This window comes from Panthera pardus, unplaced genomic scaffold, assembly GCF_024362965.1.
Source record: "Panthera pardus isolate Hobbes unplaced genomic scaffold, ASM2436296v1 HiC_scaffold_10, whole genome shotgun sequence".
Lineage (NCBI taxonomy): Eukaryota > Metazoa > Chordata > Mammalia > Carnivora > Felidae > Panthera > Panthera pardus.
In genome coordinates this window covers 8,941,144-8,956,656 of record NW_026526655.1, presented here as the reverse complement: position 1 = coordinate 8,956,656, position 15,513 = coordinate 8,941,144, and the positions used below count along the sequence as shown (strand labels likewise).

Here is a 15,513-nt window from a genome sequence, read left to right as displayed (position 1 = left end):
GCGTGAAGCCTGGAACCTGCTTTGGATTTTGTGTCTCCCTCGCTCTCAGCCCCTCCCCTGCTCACGCTCTGTCTCTGTCTCTGTCTTTCAAAACTAAAAAAAATAAATATTAAAAAAATTAAAAAATTATTTTAAAAAAGTAAATATTAAAAAAAACCTGTAGAGCAGGTTGGGGTGTGAGGGGCTAGCACGGGCCTGTTTCGAGGTGTGTTTGGGAGTGAGGCAGAGGGACGACCGGCCTGATTGCCCACAGAACTCCAGATAAGGAGGGGCCCTTGTTGGGTCAGCAACCCAGGCTCCCCCACCCCAGCCCCATGAGGCCCAGCACCCCAACACGTAGGCCTCCTCAGGCCCCCGCATCAACGTTTCCTGGCCTTAGTTTCTGCATCTGCAAAGTAGGTACTATCTCTTCAGATTGTGGTTCAGATCAAATGAGACAACACATACAAACCCCTCCAAAGTGTGTCAGATATGGCTGCTGTATCCGTGTGCTGGGGCCACCATAGCAAAGGACCACGGACGTGGTGGGTGGCCTAAACTACAGAGATTTATGTCTCATGATTCTGAAGGCTGGGAGTCGGAGATCAGGATGTCAGCACGGATGGTTTCTTCTAAGGCTTCTCTCCTGGGCTCGTGGTTGGGCATCTTTCCGTTGTGTCTTCACATCGTCTTCCTTCTCTGCATTCTGGGTCCCTAATCAGTTCTTCTTACGAGGACACCAGTCATATTGGAGCCGGGCCCACCCTACCGACCTCCTTTTAACTTAACTACCTCTCCGAAGACCCCTTATCGAAATACGGTTCACATTCGGAGGTCCTGGGGTTAGGACTTCAACATGCAAACTGGGGGGGACACAAGTCAGCCCAGAACAGCTGGTGCTTAGGACACATAGCTATGAATTCCAGTCAGCAAATGCTTTCTCTATGCCAGAAATGCTTCCAGGCTTTTAGAAAGGCATTAAAGAACAAAGCAGACCCAGACCCTTATCTGTGTGGGGCTTCATCCTGGGGGTGGGGAGAAAGGCGCAGACATCACACAGCCAACACAATGAAAGTAAACCGAGTGGTGTCCTGGAAGGTGATCAATTGTATGAAATTAAAAAAAAAAGAGAGAGCAAGGTGAGAGGACTCCGGAAATAAGGGTTGAAATTTTGAACAGCGTAGTCAAGGTAGGCCTTGTTCAGGCAACATTTGACAAAACCTTCAGTGAGGATTTGATCTATTATTCCTAGGAAATCATATCAGATTCATTGGGCTGTGAACCCCCTCATCTCTGCTCGCCAGCCCCCCACACCCACAGCTCTAGTATCAGAGAAGAAAAGGTGCGATCCCGTACCTTCGGGCCATCACCTCCGTGCGGTGGGGTCAGGGAAGAGGCCCAACCATCCATGGGCCAGGCTGCTGTGGGGCTGGGGTAGGTGCTGAGATTTCAGAAGGAGCTACCAGACTTTGCATAGGAAGAGCTGTGTCTCAGTGAGGACTGTGTTCAGCTGCAGAGAACTGAAAACCAGAGAGTAACCAGGCCTTAAACAAAGAAGAGATTTTTTTTTTTTTCACTCACACAGAAAAGTTAAGTTTGGAGTTGGCAGCCAACAGTTGGTGCTGTTGTGTAAGGGTGTCAGCCAGACTCCTTGTCCCTTCCTCCTCCAGTACACTTTAGCACCTGACTTCTCTCCTCATGGGTGAAAGATGGCTGCTGTGCCTCCAGGCATCCAATCTGTCTTCTAGGAAGGCAAAAAGGGATAGGGTGAAGTCAGCAGTCAGAGGTCAAGGGCTGACGAACATGCCAGATGAGTCATTTCTTTTTTTAATATCTCCCCGCCGACTTGCCTCTTATTCCATTGGGCAGAACTGGGTCAACGTGGCCACCACTAGCTACAAAGGATCCAAGGAAGCAATTTACCTGGGCACATGGCTACCCCCCAACCCCAGTCAGGGTCCCGCTGGTAGGAAGAAGGGGAAACTAGACATTAGGTAGATGTCTGGCACACTGCTCTCAGCAGAGCTTGGTACGGTGAGGGTGGGTGATGCACCAGACCCCTGCCGAGGCCAGAACTGGAGCCAACAGGCTGGCCCGGGACCACCCCCACCAGCAGCAATGGCCCCAGAACTGGCAGGAGAGTCCAGAGTTGGGAGGGCAGAGCCTGGGGCCGCGGGTCTAGAGAGCCTGACTGGCATGAGCAGGGCAGGGGTAGGTAGATTTTTTCCCTTCTCTAACAATGTGCCCTCTCCTCCCATTTACACATGGGGCCCCTGTGGGCCAGCGTCCACGGCTCCCATCCTACAGACTGGCGTCCTCTTATCGCTCACACATACTCGTCACGGGGGCTCCCTGATGCCATGAGCATGGTACTAATGGGTGAGGGGTGGAGATCACCCTGGATCGCTGCTTCTCAAAGGTCTTCCCTCTCCATTCTGCCAAAGAAGGAATGCGAAGCTGGGAGACGGGGTCTGTGTGCTAGTTTTATTGTTATTCCTTGGGAATCGGGACCAGCTTGCACTTGCTGAGGCCTTTCGCAGACAGGCCATTCTATATTCCACCAATTCCCAAGGCTGGGACGTACAAGCAAGGCGTTGCGCTGGAAAGGGGATGAAGGCAGTTATGTAGGGAGAGGAACCCCAAAGTCATATATCAATGGATGCTGCTGCTGGGCATGTGGGCCACCTAGCAGGCTGCAGGGAAGGTTCTTGCTGCCGTTAGCTTATGCTGAGCCGTTTATGAAAGGGCACGGGGAGCTCACCCTCACCACACCTTCTCAGGAAGCGCTCCGGAGCCCCCCTGCTCATGCTCATTGTGCTCCATTCCCCAGAAGGTTCCAGCACACCTGCAGTTCAAGAAACGTCCTGACCAGGCTTGCATTTGCAACTGTCTCAGAGACTGTGAAAGCCGGGGCTGGTGGCCTGGGAGGGAAGACCCCAGAGTGGAGAGAGATGAGAAGATGGGGCACCAGACAGGACATTCTGGGGACAGGGACTGTGTTAGTGGGCTAAAGCCACCATGACAAGCATCACAGACTGGGAGGCCTGAACAACTGAAATTTATGTCGTCGCCGTCCTGGAGGTTTACAAGTTCAAGATGGTGTCTGCAGGGTTGGTTGCTTCAGAAGCCTCTCTCCTTGGCTTGTAGCTGGCCATCTTCTCCCGTGTCCCTAGATGATCTTCTGTCTGCGGGTGTCCAAGGACTCCTGTCATAATGGATTAGGGCCCACCCTCCTTTTAACATAATTACCTCTTTAAAAATCCTGTCTCCAAATACAGTCACATTGTGAGGTGCTCTAACAAAAAACTGGGGTGGGGGGGGGACACAGCTCAGCCCATAAGAAAAACCATCCAATGTGAGTGGGGTGGACACTGTGTGGGAGAGAGTAGGGGACACTGAGGAGGCTGCCCAGCTCCCCGGCCCCCGCTAGTGCCGCCACCTGGGTCCTCCCCGCTTCACCCACAACTCCCAAGGTGCCACTTTGCTCCTTACCTCTCACACCAGCCCCGGCACCTTCTAAGGCAAGATTAGCTTTTCAAACAACCTCCAAGGCTTAATGTCAGCACCCGCTCTTTGCTCGTGGTGACTGATGGAGGGACCTTCAGGCAAGGTCAGCAAGGAGGCTGGCACGGGGTGCAGTGGGTGAAGATAGGGCTTTCTGCTTGCTCCTGCCCCAATACCCCAGGAAGGTGCCTGCCCAGGCCTCCGTCCCAGTTGGGTTTGCCCCGTGGCGGTCACAGCTTGCTGGCCCGGGGAATGTTCTGACCTGCCTCTGGCCACGCTGCCAGAGCCCACGGATCTGGAAGGGGAATGAGGAAGCAAAAGAGGAAGCAGTGTCAGGAAGGAGAGGGAGGGGAAGGGCAGGGGCTCCCCCTTCCCTCATGCCTGGCCCCTGTGGGACTGGGGAGCCCATACGAGAGACCGTATCTCTGCTGGGAGCCATACCCCCTGCCCAGCTTAGCCCTGGGTGACCTGCTCTGCCTCTGGTGACCCGGGCAAAGCACACTGTTCCTGCACACACTCGTGCTTTCTGAAATTTGAGGAGGTCAGGGGGGTAAGGGGGGGTGGGTCCTGCACAGCCCAGGCCCAGCTGGTCGGGCTAATTTTAGGTTTTTCCCCAGCCTGACAGAGGCCCACTAATCTCCATCTGCCTAGAGAATGCACATTGATCAGATGCTGCCTTCACTCATGGTGTCCCGCACACCCAGCCTGCAAGAAAGCACCTTCCTCTATCTAATTTCGATCCCTCTTTTACCTGCCCCGATTCCACCCCTCCAAAGAACGTTGCCTTAACCACCACCTCCCAAAGAGCGCTCTCCTCTCCCAGTGCCTGGGGTAACTGCAGATTTGAAGGCACAGTGGAGCCCTGTGTTCCCAGCACTGGCACGTACCGGGCCCCAAACAAGCACTAGGTAGTATGGGTGGAATGAATGAATGAATGAATGACCACCTTATTACACAGTGGCATCGTGTGCTATGTAGAGGTTAGGTCTAAAGGGAGCGAATAAGTTGTGAAGAGCTCAAAGTTTAAATCACCCTTGAAACTCCAACAGGAAGGCATAAATCTCTCGGTAAGTCCAATGGGACCATATTGCCTCCACAAGACCTGTCTCCTCAGACAACGCCCCCCCACTCCCCACAAAACCTAAGGATAGGGATCTAGTACTCCCCCGACTCCCCACGGACCCCAAGATGTCTTCCCAAGGCTTTGGGGCTGACAGGTGCTTTACAGGGATTCTCAGGGTTTATGCAACATGTCCCCCAAAGAACTCATGTCTAGAAATCTTAAAAATAAGAGGCTCTCCATTCTCTTTCACGTTCCTCCAAGGGCTGCTCCTCTGTTGCCCTGGCAGCCAGGGCAGGGTCTGGTAGCTCCTCAGAAGGTCCAACCGGCCGAGGATGAAGCCAGTGAGAGGCACAGAGGTGGCCCCAGGGCAGACAGCAGAAAATGGAAACCTGTCGTGAACAGCCACTATGCCCAAGTTTTAAAGAACCCCGAAGTATAGGGGAAACACTGCACCTTGAGGCACAAGGAGGGAAGTCCTCGGCTAGAGCCCCAAACTACCAGCCACGAGAGGACAGCTGTTCCTCTTACCTTACCCAGATAGTATTTTCCCCACCTTTTTACTTGACAATTTCCAAACACAGAGAACAATGGAAAGAACATACATACAACCACTTGTGAAGCCTCCATCCAGATGCAACAACTGCTGACCTTTTGCCCTCGTCTCCATCCACCCACCTGTATTTGAGACGTCTGATGACGTGTTGTAGACATGGTGACCCAGCAGCCCTCATTGCCTTGAGTGGCATCTCCGAAGAATTGTCCGTTCTCCTGCAGAATCGCAAAACCAAGTGTAACGGGTATTTGAATTACAACAACAACAACAGGAACTTGTAACTAATGCTTTTTCTAAGTCAACAAGCTTGGCATGGCTAGGAAAATAAGGGAGGGTCAGTGATTGCGGAGTAAAATCATGCCAACGCGAGCCTGGGTTTGTCCTCAAAAACTTCTCAATCGGGTGCTCATCACAGAAGAACAAGCGAGCTTTTCAGCTCTGCCAGACGTCTACCCAGGAAGCCTCTAGGTATATAGTTAACAACAAGCCTGCAAGTCATGTATTTTACACTTCCCGGAATAATGTTTCGTGAAACTGGGGCTATTCAACAAATGTATGCTGATCACATAGCAGGTGCTTAGTAAGTCCAAGTGCAAATCGCCTTGGGGAAGTATCAAATCTTTGGAGCCCACTATCTGGGTCTGCAGGAGGCTGGCTCAGCCTCAGCAGCCCCAACTGGGCCTCGGAAGAATGGCCTCTACGTACTCAAAGAGGGTCCTTTTGGTCCCATTGGACACCAGCTCTAGTGGCTCTAAGACCTCCTTAGCCATCCCCAATCCTTTCTTTTCTTCGTATCTCATCCCTAATTTATTTGTGGCCAGTATCTATTTTCTCACCATGGGTCAGTCTTACTTCCCCAACCGGAGTCTAACACCTTCCCCTCTTCCTGCTGCAGCTCAGAGCTCTTTAGCCAGGGTTCCTTATGGACTCCATGCCACGTACTATGCTTAACCCCTTCCAAACTCCATCTCATTTAATCCTCACAAAACCCTATGGCCGAGTCCTAGCACGATCCCCGGTTTATAGATGAGGAAACTGAGGCTCAGAGAGATGAACAGAAGACACACAACCAGTAAGGAGCAGAGGCAGAATCTGAACTGGCCAGTCAGGAGCCAAGTCCCAGATTTTTAGCCACTAGGTGCCAGAGATGGGACGTAGGGCAAAGGGGACCGTGTGGGTTCCCATGCCGATGGGTGTGGCTTGGGGTGAGGGAGCAGCCAGTTGAGGCTCAGGTGGACAGAGCCGCTTTGTCACCGTCGCCATGGTTCTCTGTTCTGAGCGTGAGTCGTGCATCCTACAGAAAGAGTCCCACAGAGCAAGGGACTCGGTTTCCTCTGCTAGCTTTCCCTCCATAAATACTCAGGACACACGGGCAATTGTGAGAAGTGCAACTTACTTCTCCCTTATCATCGCCCCTCCACCCCACCGAGCAAATGTCCCAGGGGAGGGCCTCAACCCACCCATTTGTGTCCCCTGTACAACTTCAGGGATTGCAGTCAGGTTGTGTCCTGAGATCCTGGCATCGTCTCCAGCAGGAAGGGCTTCTCCACAGCAGAGGACCGCAGGTAGAGACCCCACGTTCTTCCACAATCTGTAGGACAGCTGTGTGGGTCATGAGGGAGGCCAGAAAAGGAGCAGAGATGGTGGCACCTGAGAGGAGAGAATAAAAGGCTGCCCCAACAGACGCCTTCATTGTTTGACTCATTCGTTACTCAGAAAATGCGAAGAAGGAAACAAAGAGGAGATCTCAGCCCTTTTCCTCAGACAGCCAAACCAAATCTTTTGTCGCTGTTGTTGTTTTTCTTTTGAGCAAGAACTTTGTATTTGTACACGAGGAATGGATGCGTACCAAAGTATGCCATTAGCTTAAAAAACATTAATAAGAACTTGAACTTCCACCTTGGTCTGTGCTCCATCTGCCTGGGGACACTTTAAGATTTCTTGTGGAAGTTAAATCAAGAAAAACATCTAGGTGCCATTCAGCTTCTTTAGAGGAAAAAAATCGCCTTGCAAGTCAAGCTATTGCCTTGAAAAAGATGTTCTAAATTACTTGATCTCTCCCTGCCCTCCCTCCAACTTAGCTTTTAACAAAACGTGCTCTCCCCATCCTGTGTAAAAACCCCCTCCGGCCCAGGAAAAAGCAGAACAAAGCCTGAGCAAAGCAGGGGTGGGGGGGGGGGGTGGGGGGGTGGGTACAAAGCAACCTCATGTATGTCCCAGTCAGTGGGAGGTGTATAGGGTCTAACAAGAGCCAGGTGATAGTAGAGGGGAACCCTTCTCCGCCACCAGCCCTACCCCACCCCTGCTCACTACTCCCTGGTCAAGTCTCTGGGGAGACGATACTCATAGCTGCCTGGGATGCGGCCACATCTATGTCACCCTGAGGGTTAGGAGAACCTCAGCTCCGGTTTCAGCTCTGAAAGCCACGCTTGGATCCTGGGCTGCACGTGGGCTAGACTTCGAAGGAACTACAGTGTAGACGGGGAGCTTCTCAGCGGGGGACAATGTAACAGGGGAGTTCGGGTGCAAGCAGACGCCTAGCGGAACCAAGTGCAAGCTCCAGGCTGACCACACAGGGGCCCGTGGCCCTGGCAGGAGCGGGGTACGAAGAGCCAGAGGTGCAACGCTGCTGGGAGCATTGCGGAGCCACAGATGGTCTCTGAGGATGCAGCAGCTGGTGTTCAAGGTCATCGCCCCTGACCCTGCAGAGCTGGCCTGGGGATGGGTGGGCATCTTTGCATAAAGGCCAAGAGGCTCCCAGAACCAAAGCAGCCCAGATCTTGGCCCCAGGGCTCTCGGGCTTCAGCGTCACATGAGCACCTCTGATGAGCTGAGGCTGTCCCAAATGAAGATCTGTGCGGGAAGGCGCTCAGAGGGAAAGTCACCATGAGGACGGTGGTGACAGGTCTCAGGGCCCAGGTTCAACACAAGGGCTTTCAACAACCCGGCTTCCCCCCTGGAGTGGCTTTCAGAGACAGTGGCTGAGTACGAGGCTGTAAACTGAACATTCAGGAAGCTGAGGGTGGGGCTCTTCTGCCTTCTGAGCTAAAAGCGGAGTAAGGGCATCATCCCAGGCAAGAACAAGGAGGCCTTCTTCCACGCAGCGCCTTTTCCCAGAAGCAACTCCCCATGGAGGGGCAGGAGCGGGGGCAGCCAAAGTGAGCAGTCAGACTGAAGTCTCCATCCACTTTCCCCTGACACTGGGGATCCTGTGCCCTCTGGAGTGCGTGTATCCAGGTCCTGGCCCCTTCTGTCCCTCTGCTGACCAAGATCCTGAGCCCCTCTCCCGTCACAGACCGGAATCCCAAAGTGCCATAGTTCTACGGTCCAGTGTGAGTGCCCGCAGAGGGGCCTGGCTGTCCAGCTACTGGGAGAGGGGGCCACATCCCCCCTTCTGGTCCTGTACTGAGGCCCCACACAAGACTGAGCACCTGTGTGTCACCCAGCGGTGCCCACCCCCAAAGAGGGACACCTGTGGCTTCAGGCCCTTCATTCACCCGATCAGTACCCGCCAGCCTGGGCCCTTGACCCACAGCCACTGCCACACACCCACATCCAGAAGCCTGCCCACCCTGCGGGCAGGTGAGCCAAGCACACACCGGGCTGTTCTTTCCTTCCATCCTTTGCTTTCGATCCCCTCTCTCCTCTTCCTACCCAGATTTGCCTGGCTGATGCTCAGAGATGTAGCTTAAGCACATCTGGACTGGCTCCAGAGAGCCGTCTCTGAATCCCTAGTATGGATTAAACTTCCACACTGGTAACAACCTTGCTTCTAGTATGTCATTCGTTCCTCTAAGAGATACTTAAGTACCTACTATGCACCTGCCCCAGGTCCCGGGGATGCAGCAGTGAACAAAAGAACCGAAAGCTACCTTCTAGTGTGTGTGAGGGAGACAAAACAATAAGTAAGTAAGTAAGCTACATGGCATGTCAGAGTTGAAGTTCTATAAAGATAAACAAAGTAGCAAAGGGGATGAGGCCAGAGAGATCAGTTATGGGCGCGTCTCTCTCACCGTGTGCTCCCAGAGGAAAGGCATTTGGTTGTGTTTCCCTTCTGCCTTGCCAGGCACCCTACTGAGTGGTCCTCTCTCCCAGCGTTGCCACACGCGTGGCCATTTGCCCCTTGAGACCCCAGAGATCCCTGGGTGTCTGAACCTGTGTCTCTCCCTCCCCAGACGACCCAACGAGTCTCCCAGGAGCAAGGGTCCAAGAAAGTCAAAGCAAGGCTTCTCCCTGGATCCCAGGACCACCCGAGGAACCTCTGCCAATTCAGGCCTTCTTGAAACCAACTCTGGGGATTGGGCCAATGTCATTTCTGTGAGCCCTCAAAGAAGAGGAGTTCAGGCAAAGAATCAATCCAAATTCTGAATCACGATGCAGTAGTGACAGCCAGATGACTAGCAGACAGCCCTGCCCAGATAACTTCAGAGGAACCATAATCCACTCAGAGACCCTGGCTCTGGTCATGGGGAAAAGAAGCCAACTTTAGTGCTGTTTTCTAGAAGTTTCTTTTTCATGGTTTATTTTTTTTAATCAGTTAGGCTAGAAATGGGTATCATTTCCTTCCAGGCCACAGCTCACATAGGCAGCTTGCGTTTCAGGAGATCTCTCTCCAGTTTTCCCATGGATTGTCCCTGACCCAACGTGACCTAACCACCTTCTCCTGGGGATGTGGAAGTGAGTCCCGAGTTCCAGAGCTGCTGCGGCTTTTCGGAAGCTAGCTCGCGGGCAGTGCAGCTGGGAGGTGACATGTGTCAGTGCCGCACGTGAGGCAAAGCTCCACAAGCCGTCAAGGGGACCGTGGAACAAGTGTGCAGAGAGGTGGGGGCTGTGAGAGAACGACAGACACAGAGAGATGGAGAGGTGGAGAGAGACAGAGAGAGGGAGAGAGAGACAGAGAGAGGCTGGGTCTGGTATGTGCTGGGATACGTGCAGTGGTAAAGGCACACCCAGAAGGGGGGCACGTGGCTCTGCCTCAGGACGCCAGACAGGTAAAGCTTCCTGGCAGAGAGGTGACGCCCGAGGTGAGCACTGAAGGTGAGTAAGAATGAGGCATGGAGGGAAGAAGCGGCAAAGGGAGTTTCAGGCTGTGTGTATCAAAACGCAGAGGCATGAGGCATCACGCCATGTGCTGGGAAGCCCAGAGGGTCTGGAATGACTAGGCAGGGAGTAAGACAAAAGAAAGAGCAGGAACTAAGACCCGAGGGCACATATGTCATCCCGAGGAACTTGGCTTTGGTGGCCAGCCATGCGGCCATGTTCATGGGCAGCTAGAGATATAATCTACAGGTGATAGAATAATTTTTTAAACCTTAGAAGCAGTAAGTATCAGGGCTGAAGATATATATCAAAGCACTGACACCAAAGAGGTCATAGAAATTCTAACGTGGATGAGAAAGGAGGCAGGGTGTGAAAGAAAAGAGTACCACACTGAACACAGAACCCTGAGGAGTCAAGACTCAGGTCTCAAGACCCTGAGCCTCCATGAAGGAGTCTCAGAAGCACCGGTTAATGAGTAGAAGGACTGCCAGACAAGAGAGAGGCTATCTTGGAAGCCAAGGAAGTGGGAAGCCCCAAGAATGAGATCATGGTCACCATGTCGAATCAACAAAGCAGTCCAGAGAGAGAGGGAATGAAATGTGTCCAGTGGGCTTGATAATCTGGAACTCATTGGAGACTTCTGTAAACAGTCATAGAGGCAGAGTGGATGGGGAGCGACTGAGTGGTGAGGGACTTCTACCCAGTGAAGATGGCTGTTCTATTAAGCTCAGGGCAAAAGGAGAGGAAAGAGGAAGTACAAGGTCAAAGGAAGGTGCTTGTGGGGGGTGGGCGGGGGCTTGGGCCTGTTTCCAGGTGGAGGGTAAGTGGGGAGAGGTTGAAGACATCAGAGGGCAATAAGAGTGGATGGGGTAAATTCTGGAGGCACCAGAGGAAACAGGATCGAGTGTGTTGGTAGAAGGGCTGGACTTGACCAGAGACAAGGGGGGCGGGGCCTGTGTGAAACACAGGGGAAACACATAGTTCATAGTAGGGTGAACACCAGAGAGAAATATTAATAAGAACTGGCCTGAAGAACCTGACCCTTTTCACAAGGAGCCCAAAATAACTGCCCAATTCCAAATCAATGGCTCCCTCTTACCATCACCCCAGGAATGAGGAAGGATCAGGGTTGGGCTCAGAATATGAGCAGTTTGTATCAGATATTTCAGGCATGGAATAGTTCTAGGTGACGACCAGATATTTGGGGCATGGACAGTTCTAGGCCCAAGCTTTGGAGATGGTATGGTGCTGAAATGGGGCAGAGGTAAGTGTCATTGGAATTGAGGAGATCAAAGAAATCTGAGGCTAGGCTCCTGAATAGGCGTACTGGGTAGGAATGATATTCAGCTGCAAGCAATAGAAAATGACTACAGAGGCTTACGTGAATACAGGATATACATAACAGGAAGTCCAGAAATGGACAGTTGTTAATGATGACAGGGTGATCTTGGTCATTTATTTCCTCATGGTTCAAAGGTGGCTGCCCCTGCCCCAGCCTTCACATGTGCAGTCAAGAAGAGAAGAAAGAGAAAAGGTGGTACCAGCCATAACAATGATAGGTGTTCCCTGTTATTAGGAAAGCAAAAGCATTTCCAGAAGACATTGCTTCACCCCACCCCACCCCCGCCCCCCGGAGATCCCCGCCTAGCTCTCCTTGAGAAAACAGTCACATGGTCTTCCCTGGCTACAAGAGAACCGGGCCAACTGGGAATGAGACTGCCATGATAGATTTAAATCCTGGGGGCTGGGCACACGGCTGCATGGAACTAAATTCAAGGAAGAAGCAGGGACTGGATATTGGTTAGGCAAGGGTGAGCTCCGTTGCAACGGGTCTTGTCCTGCTCCAGAGGGGTAGGACTCAGGCCAGTGAGGGGCAGGATCAGAAGGAGAGTAACGGGAAGGTAGTCAGAGGCCAGAGCTTCAGGGTCCTTGGACTCCATGCCCAAGTTTACTTTGTGCTCGAGGGGGAGCTCTCAGCAGGTGCACTCAGGGAGATGGACGAGCCAGCCTCGGTAGATGTAGTGGGGTGGGGGAGGGGGGTGGGAACGATCATGGCACCAGTTTGGGTGCCAAACTGCCCTGTCCCCCGTACTCTCTTTAGGCCTCTGGGCCCCCCAGAGATGGGCAACCCAGGATGCGTGTTATGCTGCTCTGTGCGTGAGCGAAGTCAAGACCCTGTGACATACCATGGGAGGGGGCTCGGGTCAGATCAGTCCTCCGCAGGCTTCAGTGTCCCATCCCTCCAGCCTCTTCTGCATGCCTTGTGGTCCTCACCATGGTCCTCTCATTGGATGCTGGGCTTCTTGCCCAGCTACCCTGAGGCTCCTGTAACAGTATTCAGGTTCCATGCCCCAGCAATGCTGAGTAAGAGCTTCCCAGGACTCCTGCCTCCACCCCGTCCCCGGGGCCCTCGGGTCCCACTAGAAGAATAGACACAGCAACAGAGGGAAAGACCACGGGCGAGACACTGGCCGTGAGGGGCCAACGAGGGTGGGAGGGCAAAGCTGACCCCGTTTCCAGCCTGGGTGACCCATCCTGCAGGCCATGGCAGTCCAGGGGAGTTGGGAAGCGTTGGCATCCCAGTGTGTGGCCTGGACGTGAGGCTTTGTCTCAGATCAGCCTGATAGCGAGTAGATGAGCCCCTCTTACTGAGCTCCTCCTGCCCCTCTGCCCTGTATCCATTTCACCAAATGTGTCCTGCACCCTCTAGCCACAGGACCTTTGTACAAGCTGTCTGTCAGTCTTCCTGGAATACTCCTCCCCACACTGTTTTCCAAGTTAACTCCCACTCTTCCTTTTGACCCTGCTTAAATATCTCTTCCTAAGAATGTCTCTCCTGACCCTTTGATCAGTTCTTTCTCTGTTTTCCCTCATAGGAACATGTGATTCTATATTGGTTAAGGGAATTACCATCAGCTGCTGAGTCAAATCTGAGGTCTCAGTGAGCAAGCACAACAGAGATTTATTTCTCCTAACCATAAAGTTCCATGTGGGGCGGGTAGCCCTCCTTGATCCTGTAGCTATGCCATTTGGAACACCCGGTGCCCAAGGTCATCAAGCAGAGCAAAGAGAGTTGAAACTGACATCCCAGCTCTCAAAGTCTTTCCACGGAGGCCCCACACAGCACATCTATTGAAGGTTCTTGACCAGCATTAATCACATGGCCCCAACCTAAACTGTAAAGGGGCTGGGAAAAGGAGGGGAAAACACAGAATATTTGGTGAACACTGTCTCTGTGCAGCTTTTTCTGAGAAGCATTTTTTTAATGTTTATTTATTTTTGAGAGAGAGAGAGAGAGAGAGAGAGAGAGAGACGGAGCATGAGTGGGGGAGGGGCAGAGAGAGAGGAAAACACAATCCGAAGCAGGATCCAGGCTCTGAGCTGTCTGCACAGAGCCCGACGCGGGGCTCAAACCCACAAACCATGAAATCATGACCTGAGCCGAAGTCAGATGCTTAACGGAATGAACTATCCAGGTGCTCCTTCCTGAGAAATTTTTATTTATTATTTTTATTTTTTTAATCCTTATTTATTTGACAGAGAGAAAGAGAGCAAGCACATAGGGGAGGGGCAGAGAGAGAGGGAGAGAGAGAATCCCAAGCAAGCTCTGCACTTCAAGCCCAACACGGGGCTCGAACTCACGAACTGTGAGATCATGACCGAGCCGAATTCAAGAGTCGGACGCTTACCTGACTGAGCCATCCCCCAAAATTCCTGAGAATCTTTTATTACCGTTGTCATTTCACATCTGGCTGCAAGCTTCTGAGATGCCATCGGTGGCCCTTGCTAGGCTATGAACCCCACGAAGGCAGGAACTGTGTGTGTTGATTGCCGTTCGTCTTCAGAGCACCTGGACAGAGTAGCTGTTCACTAAATACGAATGAACAAATGGATGAATAAAGCCAGACAAGCAGACGACGTGCGCCGCAGATGGGCGTTCGCATCTGGAGACACCGAGTCGCAGGGGTGAAGTTGAGGTAGGGAGCGGAGCAGCAGCTCATTGAGACAGAGAGGAGCAGGGAGATCTGATAAGCAGAGGCGTGAGTAGATTATCCCGGCAGCTTCCAGCTCCCTAAATCCGATTTGGTTAATCTCCTTGCTGTGCTGTGGCCCCTGGCTGCCTGGGAGCTGGGGAAGTTTGCGTGGCCTTTGCCGACACCCACTCCTTCCCCTACGACCCAACGCCACCAAAAATAATGTAGCCACGGCCGCGGAATGGTCTCTATAATTAGGCTCCATGCAGAGGGGAAGCGGTCACCGAAAGCCGGTTAGTTGTTTCAGCTCAGTTAGCTGTCAGGCCAACTTAAAGGGGAGACTCTGTTTTCCAGGACAGGTGGCTTAGACCCCGGTCCCTGACTACTGGCAGGCAGGGGTTGGGGGGAGGAAACTGCTCAGGGAAACAAAGCCTGCAAACCTCTGGAGAGGCAGTGAACCCTAGAACAATCTGAACTCAGCTCTGCCTCTTGTTAGCTCTGTGGTTCTGGCCACCTTACCCATCGTCTCTGAAAAATTCTTTGTCATCAGTTTGAACATGTACTCCTCCCCTCCCCCCGCCCCACACTTTAACACCTCTGAAATTCAGATGCATTTGCAATCAGTGACAGGTTACCCTAGAGTTGATTGTGGGTTGTTCTTTTTTTTTTTTTTTTTAATGTTACATAAAGTAATGGTGAGTCTAACGACCGAAGTGTGCTGGATTTAATGAAATATGGTATTTCCGTTTTATTTTTGGATCAACAAGCACATAGGTAAAGCCTCTGGCACGGGACCTGAACATACTAGAGACTCAAGAAAAATTTGCTATTTTAACCCTATTACTTCAACATCTGTAAAACGTTTTCGGGGGCACCTGCGTGGCTCAGTCGGTTAACTCTTGATTTTGGCTCAGGTCGTGATCTTGCGGTTCATGAGATCAAGTCCCACGTCGGGTTCTGTGCTGACAGTGCAGAGCCTGCTTGGGATTCTCTCTCTTCCTCTCTCTGCCCTTCTCTCACTCTCTCTCTCTCTCTCTCAAAATAAATTAACTTAAAAAAAAAAGTCTTCCAAGTCTCTGTGAATTGTTTGACTCCTAGCCTCAGGCCCTGTATGAGCCTTAGGAGGTATCCTTGCAAGACTTGGGTGATGTGCTCTGACCTTGCAGGTGAGACTAGAGTAAAGGCTGGAAGATTGAGGGAGGGGAAGGGCAGAGAGAATTTAGCAAGAGGAAATACTAAAGGTGAAATATTAATCAATCCCCTCATTGAAACCCTACAATGGCAATTTAAATGTAAAAGATGCTGGTTCCAAGCCCGGGAATGGCAAAGAATGAAGCCTGGTGACTGACTCAGCCAGGGGCAAAGAACATCTAGAACAATAATCCTCAGCCTCAGAGAGC

The 15,513-nt window shown here is 52.1% G+C and overlaps 2 long non-coding RNA genes across 4 annotated transcripts; both read right to left on the bottom strand.

Annotated features, from left to right (window-relative positions):
• Window positions 1–1,323: 1,323 nt before the first annotated feature.
• LOC128777332 (uncharacterized) lies at window positions 1,324–3,894 on the bottom strand. 3 transcript variants are annotated; one of them, XR_008422612.1, is made up of 4 exons: window positions 3,472–3,894; window positions 2,752–3,350; window positions 1,663–1,723; window positions 1,324–1,499 (listed from the first exon to the last, which is right to left on the bottom strand). It is a non-coding gene; the product is annotated as an uncharacterized LOC128777332 (long non-coding RNA). The 3 variants fall into 3 exon arrangements; XR_008422611.1 differs by having other exon boundaries at window positions 1,663–3,350; XR_008422610.1 differs by having other exon boundaries at window positions 1,663–3,184.
• Window positions 3,895–4,757: 863 nt separating this feature from the next.
• LOC109264935 (uncharacterized) lies at window positions 4,758–13,864 on the bottom strand. The gene is made up of 3 exons (XR_002078934.2): window positions 13,829–13,864; window positions 6,560–6,749; window positions 4,758–5,314 (listed from the first exon to the last, which is right to left on the bottom strand). It is a non-coding gene; the product is annotated as an uncharacterized LOC109264935 (long non-coding RNA).
• Between the last annotated feature and the right edge of the window lie 1,649 nt (window positions 13,865–15,513).